At 32.8% G+C, this 16,318-nt stretch overlaps 1 long non-coding RNA gene across 6 annotated transcripts; it reads right to left on the bottom strand.

The window, feature by feature from the left end:
- Nucleotides 1–1,342: 1,342 nt before the first annotated feature.
- Nucleotides 1,343–11,790, bottom strand: LOC128234872 (uncharacterized). Of its 6 annotated transcripts, none has more exons than XR_008261061.1 (8): nucleotides 11,712–11,790; nucleotides 8,043–8,159; nucleotides 7,555–7,679; nucleotides 6,311–6,375; nucleotides 5,855–5,931; nucleotides 4,549–4,684; nucleotides 4,147–4,314; nucleotides 1,343–3,698 (listed from the first exon to the last, which is right to left on the bottom strand). It is a non-coding gene; the product is annotated as an uncharacterized LOC128234872 (long non-coding RNA). The 6 variants fall into 6 exon arrangements; XR_008261059.1 differs by lacking the exon at nucleotides 1,343–3,698 and adding an exon at nucleotides 3,737–3,885 and having other exon boundaries at nucleotides 8,015–8,159; XR_008261060.1 differs by lacking the exon at nucleotides 1,343–3,698 and adding an exon at nucleotides 3,737–3,885.
- Between the last annotated feature and the right edge of the window lie 4,528 nt (nucleotides 11,791–16,318).

Here is a 16,318-nt window from a genome sequence, read left to right as displayed (position 1 = left end):
ATTTAAAATATTGAAAACTTTCTGACTCTGTGGCAAATTTTTTATAACTGTTATGAAATGTGCTAATTTGAATGTGGCTGTGGACTATGTCCTCCGGTGCCTATATAACGCATTGACCATGATGACTTTTGGATTCAAATATGAACATATAGAAATACCTACCTTATGATACCTACCTTATGTTGATCCTGGTCAAAAGCACAGGCGCTAGTCACATAATCAAATATTTTACAAAATCAGCCAGTATATGTATATTAAGATATATCTTATTATAGTATATAGCCCATATAGAACACTAAACAAAATTTGTTTCAAGCACATGTGGTCCAAAGGATGTTAGAAAAGAAAAAAATCAGCATTTTGCTGACAGCGTACACATTTATTTACAGTTTTGTTTACCAATGCATTGTGATTGGCTTTTCATCAGCCTTGAATAACTGCATATAATTTGCATTATATATATATTTACTTAACTATGCAACTGCAAGTACTTTTTTATATAACACAATGATTACATTAAACCACTTCAAAGGTCACTGTCAATAGTGTTTTGGTCCTCAAAGTGTTTTGGTCCTTTTTGGTCCTCAAAGTGTTTTGGTCCTCAAACTAGCATGTATTAGGTGGTAGATTGTTCTTGACCAGTAAATTTTACTCCAAAAGTAGGTTACCCTTGACAGTGCAGGCTCCTACAGATTTGGGTGAATAAAATATCTGGAGACCTTGGACCAAGACAATGTCATTGGTATGTTGTATGTATTAAACACTGTTTTGAATGGAAACTAGAATTCGTGTTGTTGTTTATAAGTGTACTATAAGTAAAAATAAAAATGTTGAAATTAATTGGTCTGATCTGTTGTTTTATATTACATAGCTTGCAAAATACATTCGTTTAAAGATGCACTCTTACTCCCAAATAAGATTTACCACAATTGTTTTGATATACCAAAAAGGATGAATAAATGTCAAAAACAATGGTTCTTATGAAAGATACCGAGTTTAATTTGAAAGAAACTGAAAGAAACGTGCTAAGAACATGGTATTTCTACCTTATGAGATTATAGGAGATTACAGTAAATCTTTTAGCCTTCACCAATCATTTAATATTTTTTGAGTTTTCAGCTATTAAATACACGGTTACAATCTTGTTATCAGTAATTAATATTTTCAATAAATGTATCATTAAGTAAGTAGTCAAAGGTGTATCACTCAAAAATAATGTTTGTAACACATGTCTATGTATTGATTTTAAATAAGAGTGTCACTTTAACTTTAAAGTATCCAGTTGAAAACTCTAAGAGCTCTTGTAGGAGTGAGACTGCTAAAACATACCAGTACTCAAAACTCCAATATAAAAGGGTTTTGTTTATTCTTATTAAAAACAAATGCAATTAAAACAAATGCAATTAATCAATATCATATATATGTACAGTTACTGTTACATCTACCATACGGCATTTTAAACATTCATTATATTGTCCTATTTTCTGTCATACAATCTCATTTAGTAAGTAAACAAAGTATTGTCTTCGAGCATAAACGTGAAAAAACAAGAATATTTTACTCTTGACTGCATGTAAACTGCAAGCAAGCAAAAGTTTCAATAGCGAGCGCTACTTAAAAACAGTTTGTATTTTTTTTAAATAGAAAGGTAACTAATTGTTTATGTCAATAAAAACAGACTACATAATGCGATAAATTAAAGCATGTATGAGTTAATGTAATAATGATATTAATATAACACTTTCGCCACTAAAATGCACATAAAACTTGGTAGCCCAACTTAAGACATAGTTCAATCTTAAAATACAATTCATTAACAATTTAATTATGTTCTAAGATACAATTCATTAACAATTTAATTATGTTCTAAGTTTATTAAACAGAATACATGTAATATAAAAGAACATATTGCGTGACAAAGTGCACCGTTGACATTTAGCTGTACTAAGTAAACTATATGGATAATACATGAATTAATTACATGAATGGGTAATACTTCTTATTTAATAACTAAATTTTGTGTCATTACAATGTTATCGTTTAACAACATGCTAAAGTATGCTATAACTTTCATAGGGTCATACATCGAAACAATTAATTTAGTTCAAAGACTTAATATAAATTATAAGGCTCTATAAAACTATGTGACATGTTATATACATAACAAGCAGCAGTTCACCAACAGATTATACTATATAGTAAATGAATGTTATCAAACAGTGTCTAAACATCTATACATAAGACATTGGTTGATGATCCAAAGAGAATGAATTCGTTAAAATGACTTCAATTTTATATGGTTTTGTTTCATTATTACAATTCATTAGTTGTTCCGTTATGTAAGAGCTTTGGTAATCAAATAATGTGATATATATTTAATTCTAAATCTTGAAAAAAGTGACATTAAAAAAATGAAATCCAGCAACAACTGGTATTACAAAGAAGGCATTTTCTTTGAAATATGTCAATACTATAAAAGCGACATATTTCAGTAGGTAATTTATGATCTTAATTTCTATATTTACACATTACAAGACCAACGTTTCAAGGTAATATATCTAGGTCTGTGTTCATTAAGAATCTTCAGTAATTTCATTTCCATAACTTTTCATAATGATATTAGATTTTAATTTTAATATTTTTTTTTGGCATAAATGTTTGAATTTTGTTTAAAGTCTTATGAAATAAAGTATAATTGATATTATCAAGAAATTATATCATAAGACCAGTGAGAAACTCAAAATAGGAAAAGCACTAAAGTTAGGAAATGACTTAAGATGCTTTATGAACCCAGACCCTGGATATTTTTTAAAAAAAGTTTAGTTTTGTACATTCCGTGAATTATTATTTAGGATGTATTACTAAAAGATTCATTTTTTTTGTATTAATCATGCATTCTTTTTTTAACCATTGATTTTAAGTGCTTAGTAATGAAATATAGTTACAAGCCCAGTTCATCTAAAAACTTATTCACATAAGAATACACATTGAAATGTTTGTTAAATGTTATAATACGGTAATTGAAATTAGCTTAGAAAGAATCAATTGTTACAATATCTAAAATTGTGTAACATTTTTCATTGAAATCATCATAAAAAGTAAAGGAACAATCCTCATGGCCACATTTTAAACAAGCAATGTTGCTCACAAGTGTATTGAAAATATCTTGGTTGCTATATGCAGAGCCTTCAAGTGGTGTGTCGAGCACATCAAATGTAGTATTAAAATCATTATGGTAAGTTCAAACCCCGATTATTTTTCGTTACTCATTCAAACCTGTCATCTTTGAAGTAATATTTTTATGGACATTCCGACAAAACAAACCAACACCTAGTTTCGATAATTCTTAACTCAGCATGAACATTAACGGTATTTGGAGCATTCTTTGACAACATATTCTTACTATAATTATCAATATATTTATCATCAGATTCAATAATACAGTGATTATATGATTATCTAATACATTAACATTTTTTTTCATGTATTTTCATTGTAATGACAATTTTTTTTACTTCACTACAGGAAGTATGACCATATGCATCATCACACTTATCTGGCAAAATAAATGACTCCAACCTAATTTTGTTTGGTGAGCCATGTTGTAGACAAGTTATCCATTCATTCACACTGTTTTTTCAGAGCTGTTGAACTAGTGAAGTGCTTTTGGTATGCGATGACATTCATCACTGGTACTCCTATTGAGAAAAAAAATCATAGATGCACTCAGGTGATACTCAAGTACTAAATCTACCAACTCAGCAACATCATGGAAGTTGGCAGCTACATTGGTGGAGACATTTCTCCTGTCTATCAGACATTTTAACATGCTCAGGGTTCTGTCTTCCTCACACTCTCTTCTATGAAAAATCGATCCATGATCACCTGCTTAAAAACAAAGCTACTCAGTGTACAGTTTATATGGACATGGTGTATGTAAAATACCAATATCTGTTAAACAAATCATTTTATCATTGTGAACAAAAACATGTTTAACTTTTTCTTAGTGGAGGGTAAGGAAATGGTGGTCATTCCTGCTATTTTAATTCACAAATGTCTTCGAAATTCTATACCTATTTCATCAAAAATAATTTTCTTTAAATAGGTTGAGTGTTTTCAAAGCATTTTTAAATAGACAGTCTGTACCTGACTGAAATACATTTTCTCATGAAAAATCCTCAATACAGCGCTGAACGCTCTCTATCTTCTCTTTTGGTGTGTCCCTAACCTGTTGGGCCATTTGTGTCCCCCTTTTTTTCACATGCAAGTTGATCGCCACCAGCTAGTATGATTTTCATTATCTACTGCTCTTCCCTGAAATTCAAGAATCTTTACTCATTTTTTGCAAAGCTAACCAATATATCAGGATTATACTGCACACTCAAACAATTGGATGACAATGTCCTAATAGATAGATATTCCTTCACCATACATTAGCATATTCATTCAACGCAGTTATAAACCAATATTCGTGAACATAGGCCAGTCAAGGTAACACAAGGTGTTACACATTGATTCAATTGCTGACGATATCTTTCATTCTGTTACCAAATTGTATCTGTTTCTAGCTCCTCTTAGGCTCTTTTGTTCTGTCATTTGGAATGAAGTCATGGGAATGCTGTAGTATTTCAATCACATCATTGGTCTGCTTTTCAGTGTTATGATGACATATACCAAGGGGTATCTGAAAAACATGACGGAAATGCACATTTACTATTTTACACACAAGAGCAATTTATGATAAAACAAAATTCATCCATCTTCAACGTAGTATTAATCAAATTTAAAGTCAATACAGGTACAGGCAACAATATGCAAATTATAATGAACATATATGTTATGAAACTCGGAGCAATGCTTTATTTTTATGGCCATTTTTTGTCGTAAGAATGGGATTTAAGCCCTGCTTTAAAGTGTAAGTCAAATTATACTCATAATGAAGTAGTTAAGTTGATGGTAACAAACCAAGTGATACTTCCTCACTTGTGTTGTATGAAGTATTGTGGCAGGCAGTTTAACATCTTGTGTAACGAAACTGCACGCATATTTATATAATTCTTGTGTGTAATATGATAGTTATAGAAAATTGACTGGCATACAAACAAATGGACAGATAGTGTGATTACAATATGCATTCCTTTGGGGGCAAAAAACTGAATGATAAATATCTGGAAAGTTCAAGACAGGCTTAAATGTAAACTGATGAAAACATAGAACTGCTTCATTGTAACATTTCAAGTATCTTTCAACTTTTGACCACTCAAACATTTCTTTGATAAATTGGTGCTCAAAATATTTCTAGAGTGTAGCACATCAAAAACATCAAATACTTTCATATTCTTAATCACTGTCAGATCAGTGACATGAACAATGTCATCTTGCAGTGTCCTCAGGGCTTGGGAGAAACACTGGATCATCACCTCCATGAAGATTAACACAGGGCATTATATCGTCTTAATAACAAGAATTAACTCTAGTAATGTAGCTTATATTTCAGACATTATTTTGTAATCGAGATTATACACTACAATTTTAAGTGAGTTTTGGGCCTTTTCTTCCTTCAATAAAATTATTCGTTGTGCAGTGTATGATCGTTGCCATTTCTTTTAGCAGCATTTCCATGCTAATCTGTGATTTGTGATAAAGCTGTCTGCTACCACTCTTTTTTCCAAGCTGATCTTAACTCAACCATTTGGTCTTCCTCTACATGTATGTTGGATAGATGTTGCTTTCATGTTTCTGGTCTTAATTAATCTATATAGAATGAAAATGATTTGCAAAACATTGTCAAACAAATATCCCTAAGCCAAAACCTTTGGGGGGGAGGGGGGGGGGGGGGGGGGAATATACAAACCTTGACTTGGTACTTGGAACTGAGCAGTGTTCGCTGTTTGTGGCCCTTTCTCTGTGCACCATGTTGGAATGGGACTGCTAAAATAATTATAAAAAATACAAACAGCATCATTCAGTATGCTTTAAACAACAAAGTCAAGCAATAAGCTTTAAAGGGGCAACAGGACTATATAAACCTCCAGGTGGCGCTGGGGCAAGCTTTTGTATAATTTTATGCGTATTTCACTTCAGGGACACTTTTTTCAAAATTAAGCAATACCTACAAAGAGTTTAGACCTGACACTTTGCAGGCATGTAGAATGAAGGTTACACCAATGAAAAATCCTTAATTTGTTTTTGAAAGATAACTAGAAACATGATTTTGAGAAAAATATCTGTCAGATTGAAAATTTGAATTTGCTGGGGGAGTGGCTAATTGGTGTTCTAGCGGTTATAAACTCTCTGTTGTAAACATTACCACGTGCTGGTGTTTTCATTCCTAGCAGCTTGCTTGTAGCAGACGAACCGCCTCACTATCAAATACTGTAGTAACAAAAGTGAAGTTATTCCACATGTTTTAAGCATATCCAGAAATTATTGATAGATATCATCAGCTTCATATGCTACATTTTCAATCTAATTGTTTTCTATGCTATTAGCACATTTTCCTTTTTAGTAATTCTGGTGAATCTTTCCCAGGTTTAAATATAGAACACTGTTTTCATATTTGTCTTTTTTTTTTAAATCATGAATTTCATTGCTTCAATGTTATTTACTCCTTCACTTCTCTATCAAAGCCTTTGTCATCATTACAAATGTATATATATCCCATGTAAAATGAATATCTCCTATTGGTCTTCAGTCATGTAAACTATATATCTCTCTTTGTGCTGATTATTTTATTCCATATTTTGAGTCTTCTTATTCTGCCCTAAGTAATTATTTTAACAGACGGCAGAGCCGATTTCCATGTATGTCTGTGTTTGAGTTCCCTCCTTTTTGACTCAAATGTGCATTTCTTTTCCTGTTATCAATACACAAACCAGATTCCAGCCAGTGACATTTAATTAATTATCAATTAAAGGTGTCAACACTATCTTAATTATGGTATGGCAGACTAAACTGTATCCGGGCTAACTCGTTTACAATATAAAGGTAAATTTGTACTAGGGTTGTGGATGCAATTCAAGAAAGCATTATTATAGTATGTTGGCAATATAATAAGTTTTGGATTCCAAACTGAGAATAAGCTTTGCTATTTTGGGCTGGAATGAGAATGTAGATTCTATACATTTGAGAGGGATGTCCCATACAGAAAAAAGATCTAGTCGAACTTACAAAATGCCAGTTAGGAACAGGAAAATAATCATTTCAAAGAAAACATCTGGAAAACTTTGCTTGGTTATCTTTAGTTCATATAGCAGATAGTAGTGTGGGGAAATACATCGTCTGCTTTGATCAGCCCTGTTTGTTAACATTTCTCCAGGGTGTGCTAAAGATAGAACACTGAGTTTAACAGACAGGTACATAGCTGAGGGAATTTATAATAAGCCACTCCCCATTTACTCGCTGCTGAGGCAGCGAATGTTTCCCCTTTATGGATATAAATTGATAATTTTTTTTTTTTTTTGCAAAATTTCCATGTCTGCTGGCAATCATATGTACCTGCAATGGTTAATAATTTGATAATGACAATTCTTCAGTTTTCAAGCAGATAATTACCTTTTAATGGCCCATTACAAATCAGCCACTGATAGCATCAGAATAAGTTAACGGTCAATCGAGTTTGGTGGATATTGCATAACGTGCCATGATACACTGAATTCTGCTCCTGGCCTTTACACATCCTGAAAAGCAGAGAACTTACAACCAAAACATAATTAAACTGACAACTAAAATAGGCAGCAAAAAGAGAGAAAAACAAATTATCTTCACAAAATTTTCAAAATACTAACTGGGTACATGACCGCTCTAACTCATTTTGGTGTTGAATTATGTTGTGCCATTAAATCTTTTATAAATTTAAAACATTTTTTCTTCTTTGTTCTTTGATAACTGTCACAATAGCTTATCATATGTTTATACTATATCAAAACATTTGGGTAATTTCCTTATAATATTATATGAACATTTACTAGTCATCAGGTATTTATAGCTAAAATTACATAACATAAACTATTACCAACATCATAACAGCAAATGGAACATACACTTTTAACTTCTCTGGATATCACGCTGCTGAATGGGACAACTGTAAGTTGAAGTGCATTTCTTGTGTCCATTCTTGCAACTGCCTCGCTATCTCGCTTTCTCTGTTCATCTTGGTTCTGAAAGTAATTATGAAGACTTAAAAATCATGTAAACTGTTAAATGCTATATATCAAACTTATAATTCAACTAAATTATTAATATCAGCAGTAGGTTATTAAGTATTGGAGTTCTATATTATATACATGGCTTTATTTAGGCGAAGCTTATTTGGGGAAGATGACTCATATCCTTCAAGTTGTGAATTTTTTATTGTAGATGTTAGAAATTGCAAAAAAAAAATCATGAATAAAAGTGAACGATACAGAAGAATTGATCAATTAATAAAAAAGTCTCAATTGCTATAAATTTCTCTGACTTTGTCAAGTTTTAGTCAAATTGAACCAATTTTTCCTCTAAAAATGCAACTTTGGAAAAATATACTCTTTCTGTCATTGAAAATATAGCTTAATATGTATAACATTTATTATATAGCATAATGGCTAAAACACAACAGAAAAAAACCCTGATAAATGACAAACATTTTTTTCCACATACACCTACAAATAAATAATAAAAATTAAATATATATAAGTCGGAAATAGTTTTGTTTACTGAGTAGCATGCTCCACCGCATTGACTTCTTCTGATCCTTCCCCTATATAAGCTGTAACCATAAGATACAGCAACTAACCCATCAAGATTAAGAAGGCAAGTATTTCTATATTATTGCAAGTATTTGTAGGGTTCTATCTATTGTAATTGTTATATTTAAAAACTTTAAAATGGGAATTTAATTCCAGGTGTAAATTATTGGTAAGCCAAGAAGTAGCTTGGCAATATTTCATTTTTTTTCCAGTTTAAACAGCAAAACACAGACATCTGTAAGAATATTTGCATTAATATTAGATTTCGGTCTTTTCAAATTTACAATATCGGGAGTTTTCATACATGTTTACTTGATCTAATTTCAAAAATATAAAAGGGCACTTCCAGATTCGTTTATTTATAATCTACATAATACATAGATGATAATAACAATAAATATAAGTGCAGCCCATAGCTTCTCCTTTTCTGCACAGAAGTAGTTTCTTAACTGACTATCCAGCAATCATTATGACAGACAACTTTGGTGTGACAAAGTCTGCACAAAATTAAGCGGGAACATTAAGATAAAAAACAAGAGCTGTCACAGAGACAGCACACTCGACTATTCCACCGCTTTTCAGTGTAAGGATTGAATAGTTTTGGGGGAAAATGCATGGATCACTGTATTAAGTCTCAGTTCAATAAATCAAGTAGTTGGTGAGATATTAACCTATATGTGCTTACATGCAAAACCTTGACCAGAATTTCTAATTCGAACAATAAAGGGGCAAAATTTATATTATATGCAAGATAGAGTTATCTTACTTGATTAATTAAGAAGGTTGAATGGCTGAGAGCCCTTGTATAAAGTTTCAATGCAATACATGTTGTATTTGCGGAGATATTAACATAAATGTGGTTACGTGCAAAACCTTAAACCAGAATTTCTAAGTCAAATGATGCAGGGCAATTATTTGCATTAAATGCAAACTAGAGTTATCTAACTTGGTTAATTAATCAGGTGTTTGGGTGAGTAGTACTGGTTGAGAAGCAGTTTCCGACAAATCCCTTTTTGCATACTTTCTTTAAAGCTTTATAAAGAAGGTACTGCAATTCAATTATATGGTTTCTAGGCAATCAAAAGTTGAAGTTCTTACCGAGAAACATAAGTAACCTTTATAATTATTTTATGTTTAATGTTTTTTTTTCATTTTGTTCACAAACTTGCACGTGGGGGATTGTCACACGCAGCGAAAATTGCACATGCGTGTGAACCTAATTTGCATATCTATGAATAGCTACAAGGTTTTCCTAAATTGACTTGTACAAAGGATGATCATTTTGTACATATTTGTGAACACTATTCTCGTGCTAGTTTCACACAGACATTCACTTAAATGTATTCAAACACAAGTTCCAATCAGAAATGAATCAAAATATCATTGATATTCAGTGTCTGTGTAAATTTTAGGGTTTAAATTTGGTAAATGCTGAAAAATTAAATAATATTTCCGGTAATACAGTCTTATATTTAGTATATTAAATAAAATGATAAAACACATAATAGGCACCTAAAATCTGCCATGTATTCGATTTGTCGAAAACTGCTTCTCATCACCAGCTAATTGGAACAGTGTAAGTAACCTCTTTGTGCCCCCATTAGATACACTAAATGTGACGGCACGACGGTAAAAAATTACTCCTTTGACGAATATCCCATCAACCGATGGGGGTAAAACTCCCCCTTTGGCTTCAAAATTCTGTTTAAGTCACCCTTGGGGATTAGTCTAAAATAATAGACGTGTTATACGGGATTCTTCCAATCCCTAACGTCTAAACGGGAATGTGCAAAAAACGGGGGTGTTTTAAAAATATTGAAATTGTTTTAAGTGAAGTATTTTATGGTTGATATTGATCATAAAGAGTTATATTTATATTTTACCATGTAAGTGAAATGTTATTTTGCACTAAACAAGCATTTCATGCATTAAAACAAGTTGTTTACCTTTCCAATAAAACGAAAGTTGACCGACACTGACAACAATTATGCGAAGGGGAACAACTCGTTACAATCGTAAGAACTCGGCCTCCTCCGACAAAGCTTCGAGAAAGACCTCGTTATACAATCGTAACAACTCGGCCATGGCCGAAATGTTCCGAGCGATTTAAAACTGTGCCCTGAAGCCTTGCAGGTGCCCTTCATGTATATATCGTTATGTTTTGACAGAATGAAATGAAGAAAAGCCGTCAAACTCATAATTATTAGTTGGATATTTATTTTTTTGTGTACGGAACTAATACAAAATAACATCATCTGGTAATATTTCTTGTTTTTATGATATTTTATAGACGCTATATGCTTTAACCCGGAATCCTGATCGGAACAACTACCCACTTTTGATACTAAACAATTTGTACGTGAAGGATTTGCCATATCAAAAATCTAAAAAAAATCCGTCAACGTACAATTATTTGGACTACCTTGGGGATGTGACGGGGTCAAGCCATAATGCAGCCATTATAGGGCGCGGGCAGACCTATATAAACTCAACAACAACAACAAAACATGTAAAAAATATATCGACAATAGCAGCTCGAGTTATCTAAAATGTTAACAATTTAATAAGGATTCAAGGCATACGAATAATTCAATAAAAGCTTGTAAAAACTGTCGGAAACTGCTTCTCAACCAATATAGCTCTCCTGGAGAAAAGTCGAGCTAAAAAGTCAATGTCACAGATGGATATCTAGTCCACCTAAATGGCCGTCAACCAGTCTTTTGACAATTTTTAGACTATGGCAGACTGGTGACAGGGATACACATGAAATGTCAAAATAATAAAAAAGTATCCCTGATCGCTTATTATTGTAGCTAGACGGATATCGTACCAGTTGCAATCCAGATCATAAAATTCTTTATCAAATAAAGTTTGATCACTACCATTCACAAGATCAGTCAAACATTTTTATTGATTGTGCCAAGAAAAGAAATTATATGAGCGGAATATTGAGAAATAGCTGAACAATTAGGAAAATTCTTGTACTGTATTTGTCCGAATTTGCCGCCGGAAGTTTTCAATTCTTTAACCCAAAGAAAAAGGTAAAAATAGCCTAAGGAAATTGTTCAATATTTAACCCAAAGAAATATAACCTCAAGCAATATTCACTGTCGATGTCGGTGCTAAACCCCGGTAACCGGTATCAAAATCACGAGCGTTTGATCACAATGTGCAGAAAATACTTCAGCAACGCCAAACTAAACGCATTGCTGCTATTGAATGAAAATGCAGATGGCGACTGGTAATAGCAACAATAGCAGAATGGCGATATCGGGATTTCCAGAAACGTTAATACCTTGCAGATACATATGTCTAATTCATTTAACAGATTTCATTAGGATGGGAATGAACAAAGGTCACATAGTATGTATGATTCTGTTAGACCTCCAAAAGGCTTTCGATACAGTCGACCACTCCATCCTCCTTATGAAGCTTCGATCAGCAGGACTTGGTGGTGACATTTTAAGATGGTTTGAATCCTATCTTTCAGATAGAAAGCAACTAGTTGATATCTCCAGTACACATTCTACTACTGCTACTATTACATGTGGAGTTCCTCAGGGTTCCATACTAGGCCCTCTTTTATTTTTGATTTATGTTAACGATATTTCAGCCGTGGTTAAAAACAAGCTCTTGTTATACGCTGATGATTCTGGCATACCTGGTACTTGTTTCAGGAAAATGTAAGTTTTCTGTGGAAACATCATTGAAAGATGACCAGCATCTTGTCAGTCAATGGTTGGTTGATATAAAGTTGTCACTTCATTTAGGCAAAACTGAGTTAATTTTATTTGGGTCTAAACATAAAATATGTTCAAACTCCACACTTAATATTACATGTAATGGTACCACTATTGAACCAACTTCTGCTGTTAAATATCTTGGCGCAACTATTGATCAGACCGTATCTTTTGATTATATGGCTCGGTCCATATTAAAAAAAAGGTTGCAAGGTTGAAATATCTATATCGAAAGAAATGTTACCTTACAAAACACACTAAGAAACTCCTTGTCATGGCCTTAATTTAATGCCATTTTGATTATGCCTGTTCTATGTGGTATCATGGTCTGACCAAGTTACTTAAAACCAAGCTCCAAACCACACAAAATAAAGGTTTGTTTTGGATCTTGATGCAAGGTCTCACATTGGCCCAGAACACTTTTAATCGCTCAACTGGTTACCTGTCAACAAACGTGTACATAAACCAGATTATTCTGGGTCATGTATTTAGAACATAAAATGGCATAGCCCCGGATTACATGGGAGACAATTTCATCTCCCAAGATACTGTACACACACATAGGACATGGTTATTTTTCATTTATTTATTCAAAGATTTTCAGTAAAGGCATTTTATAATTACTACATACTGTCATATTCATACTATGATGTGATAATTATATATAACTTTCTCAACTTATAACTTATTATGTCTTGTCCAACGTCAAGGTACTAAGTCACAGACCGGGTCGAATTCGTATGGATGAATGGAAAACGTAACACAAGCTTTGAATGAAAATAGGGCATTTATTAATGCCATAAAAGTGTTTTTACGAAATATGGTAAAATAAAACATAAGAGTCAATCATGTGCATTATAACATTTCCCGAAATACATATCTAGGTGGAATTATGTAAAGTGACTGTGATACATCTGCGGCAGTATTTATTTTAATGCATAAAGACTATCTTTTAATATAATTGTGCAACTTCGATTACAGCTATATTATTACTTAAATATGCAATGCCTCTCTATGCCATGTCGCCAAAACAAAGGACCACAATGGAAATAAGAGTTTTCTTTTTTGTGTCATCCTTGGTTCGGTGTGCCTGTCCTGGCTATTGAAACTATCATGTATGTATACTGTTATTTACTTTACATGTTGTTTATTTTACATGTCCATGTACGTATATGTATTCCTTACTGAAATCTATATAGCCGACTAAACCTAAAATCATTTACTAGAAAGACTAGATGTGTTTTACTTTTGGTACAGCTTCTTCGTCAGACTTGACAAAGAATTGAACTGGTTGTCGTCGGGGGTAAATATGGTAATGCCTATCTGATCCTTAATAGTGTTGTGTAACAATATGTGTCTATTTTTCAGGTATTTTTAAGGTACCGTTCATTTGCCGTTCTCTTGTTTTGGAAGGATGGCATGACTGTCGCGCAGACTGAGGGTTTTCCAGCCCCACCTGACCGTCAATACCCATGGGGAAATGACATCTGCACAATCTCTTCACCAAGACGATTTGCCGGAGATTAAGGGTTAAAGAAGTTTTTCATCATCGGTGTTGTCATGTTTCAGATTATGGCATCCAAATATACTGAACTGCACTTGTCATTATTTATTTTTTTGAAAAATAAACTGACAATATCAATCCCTTGCTTGCAAACAATTTAATTGGAAACAATATTTGCTTAGTTGCCGTTCATCTATTTATGAAAACATTTGGTTAGTGCATGATAATACTAATAATAAATCACTTTTAAAAGACTTCACTAGCTTTGCCGCACTGACCAAAAGTATTCATAACTGATGAAAGGCGAACTGTACTAAATTATTTACCATTAAACTCTTCATATTGCAACAGATTATTGTCAAATTTACATTTCGATATTTTTTCAGCGTTTATTGGCATGAATTGTCTACGATTAATGTACCAGATGTCAATTATGTATAAAGTACATGCTCCACATATGATATTGAAAGTTATCAGCAACAGTCCAGTCAAGCTGAACAGAATGGAGTATTATCTGTATCGGCCATATATTATCACCTTCAGATGTCAGTGTTACTGCAACTAATCATACATCCAGAATATTTTGTAAATCTGAAACTTGTAGATTTTTTAAAGATTTTTTTCTCAGAAACCTGAAGAGAGCACTTTTTCTCATGACTGTTGTGATAAATGCCATTCTGAATGTGGCTGTGGGTTATGTCCTCTGTGCCTATATCATGCATTGACCATGGTGACTTCTTGTTAGCCGATATGGACATGAAGGAAAACACCTACTGTGATGTTGACCCTGGTCAAAGGGATGTCAGCAAAACATCAGCATTTTGCTGACAACATATAAAGCTATTTTACTATTCAAAGGTTTGTAAACCATTGCGATGTGATAGTTTTTTTTTATCCAAACCTGTACATGATATTGCATAAAGTTTGCATTATATTTTTTTACTAAACTGCAAGTGTTTTATATATACTAGAAATACAGTAAATACAATCAAAACACGATCATTTAATGCAAACTATTGCCATCCTGATGGTCTTTACCTGGTTTTAAATATGGGACCCCAAAGGTCTTGCAGAAACTGGTGTTGTCCAAACTTCATATTTGGCTCTCTTCCTTGGCCATTGGTTATACAATTTTGACCAAATTAAAGTTGGCCAGAGAGTTTAAGATGTATAAATATTTTGGACAAGTTTGATACCCAGCCTGAACAATTCAGTGACAACTGAGCTTGGAGCTTGTACCAAAGTAAAAGTATTTGTCATCAATAATTTCTCGGATCATGCGTGTTATCTTGGCCAGTTTTGACATAATAATTGTTTTTATCTTTACTTAATTGTAATGTTAATGGACATAAAATCACAAATTTAGGTATATATTTTAATGTATCTGTTTTTGGAATTATTTAAAATTAAACTGTCTTGGCTCTTCGGTATTAGTGGAACACTTAATTTTCGTTTTTATATCTTTGCAAATGACACGATTTCCTTTCTTTGTGGTTACGATTATTTATATCACAATTTTAAGAAGAAACATTCTAACCCATGTTCTTTTCTGTTCCTATGTGACATCTGGACTATTAATATCTATAATAAGTATACTTTCAGCAACATCAGACTTACAATCCCCATTGTATATGTGAGGATAGGAGGTCTAGTGTCAATGTCATGATCAATAACATCTCGACTCCTTTATTGGCACAATAACTTGAGAACTGTTTAATCGAAAGCCATAAAATGGGAATGGTAGGTTGCTTAAACAGGAGATGACCTTTAGTGTGTTGTAGGTCAGTAGATCAAGGTCACTGTCAACATTGTAATGAACACTTGGTCTGCGTGCTAACTTGAGATTAGCTTGACCTATTGCTATGAAACTGCAGTGTTAAATTGCTCTTCACAATCATATAATTACTGTTGAACATTGTTTTTATCTCCACATAACATGTTAAGAAATGTTGACACAGGACCATTAAAACATTAATACAAAAGGTCCCGGTGAATAGTGTTTTTGTCCTCGAATTAACATGTATGTAGAGTGGTAGATGGTTCTTGACCAGTACTTTGTTACCACAAAAGTAGTTTACCCCTAACAGTACAAGCCTCCTACAGATTTGGGTACATAAAATATCTGCATGGAGACCTTGGACCAAGACACTGTTTTGAATGGAAACCAGAATTCTTGTTGCTACTAATGTATATGAGTGTAATAAAAGTAATTAATAAAAGTGTTGAAATCAATTGGTCTGATCTGTTGTTTTATATTACATGGCTTGCAAAATGCATTCGTTCAAAGTCTCAAATTGAAAATTAGCCAAAACTTCTAAGACTAAGAGCTATGGTAGGAGTGAGACTGC

Source organism: Mya arenaria, chromosome 5 (assembly GCF_026914265.1).
Source record: "Mya arenaria isolate MELC-2E11 chromosome 5, ASM2691426v1".
Lineage (NCBI taxonomy): Eukaryota > Metazoa > Mollusca > Bivalvia > Myida > Myidae > Mya > Mya arenaria.
Note: the sequence above shows the minus strand (reverse complement) of the source record. Positions and strands in the feature narration are given on the sequence as shown.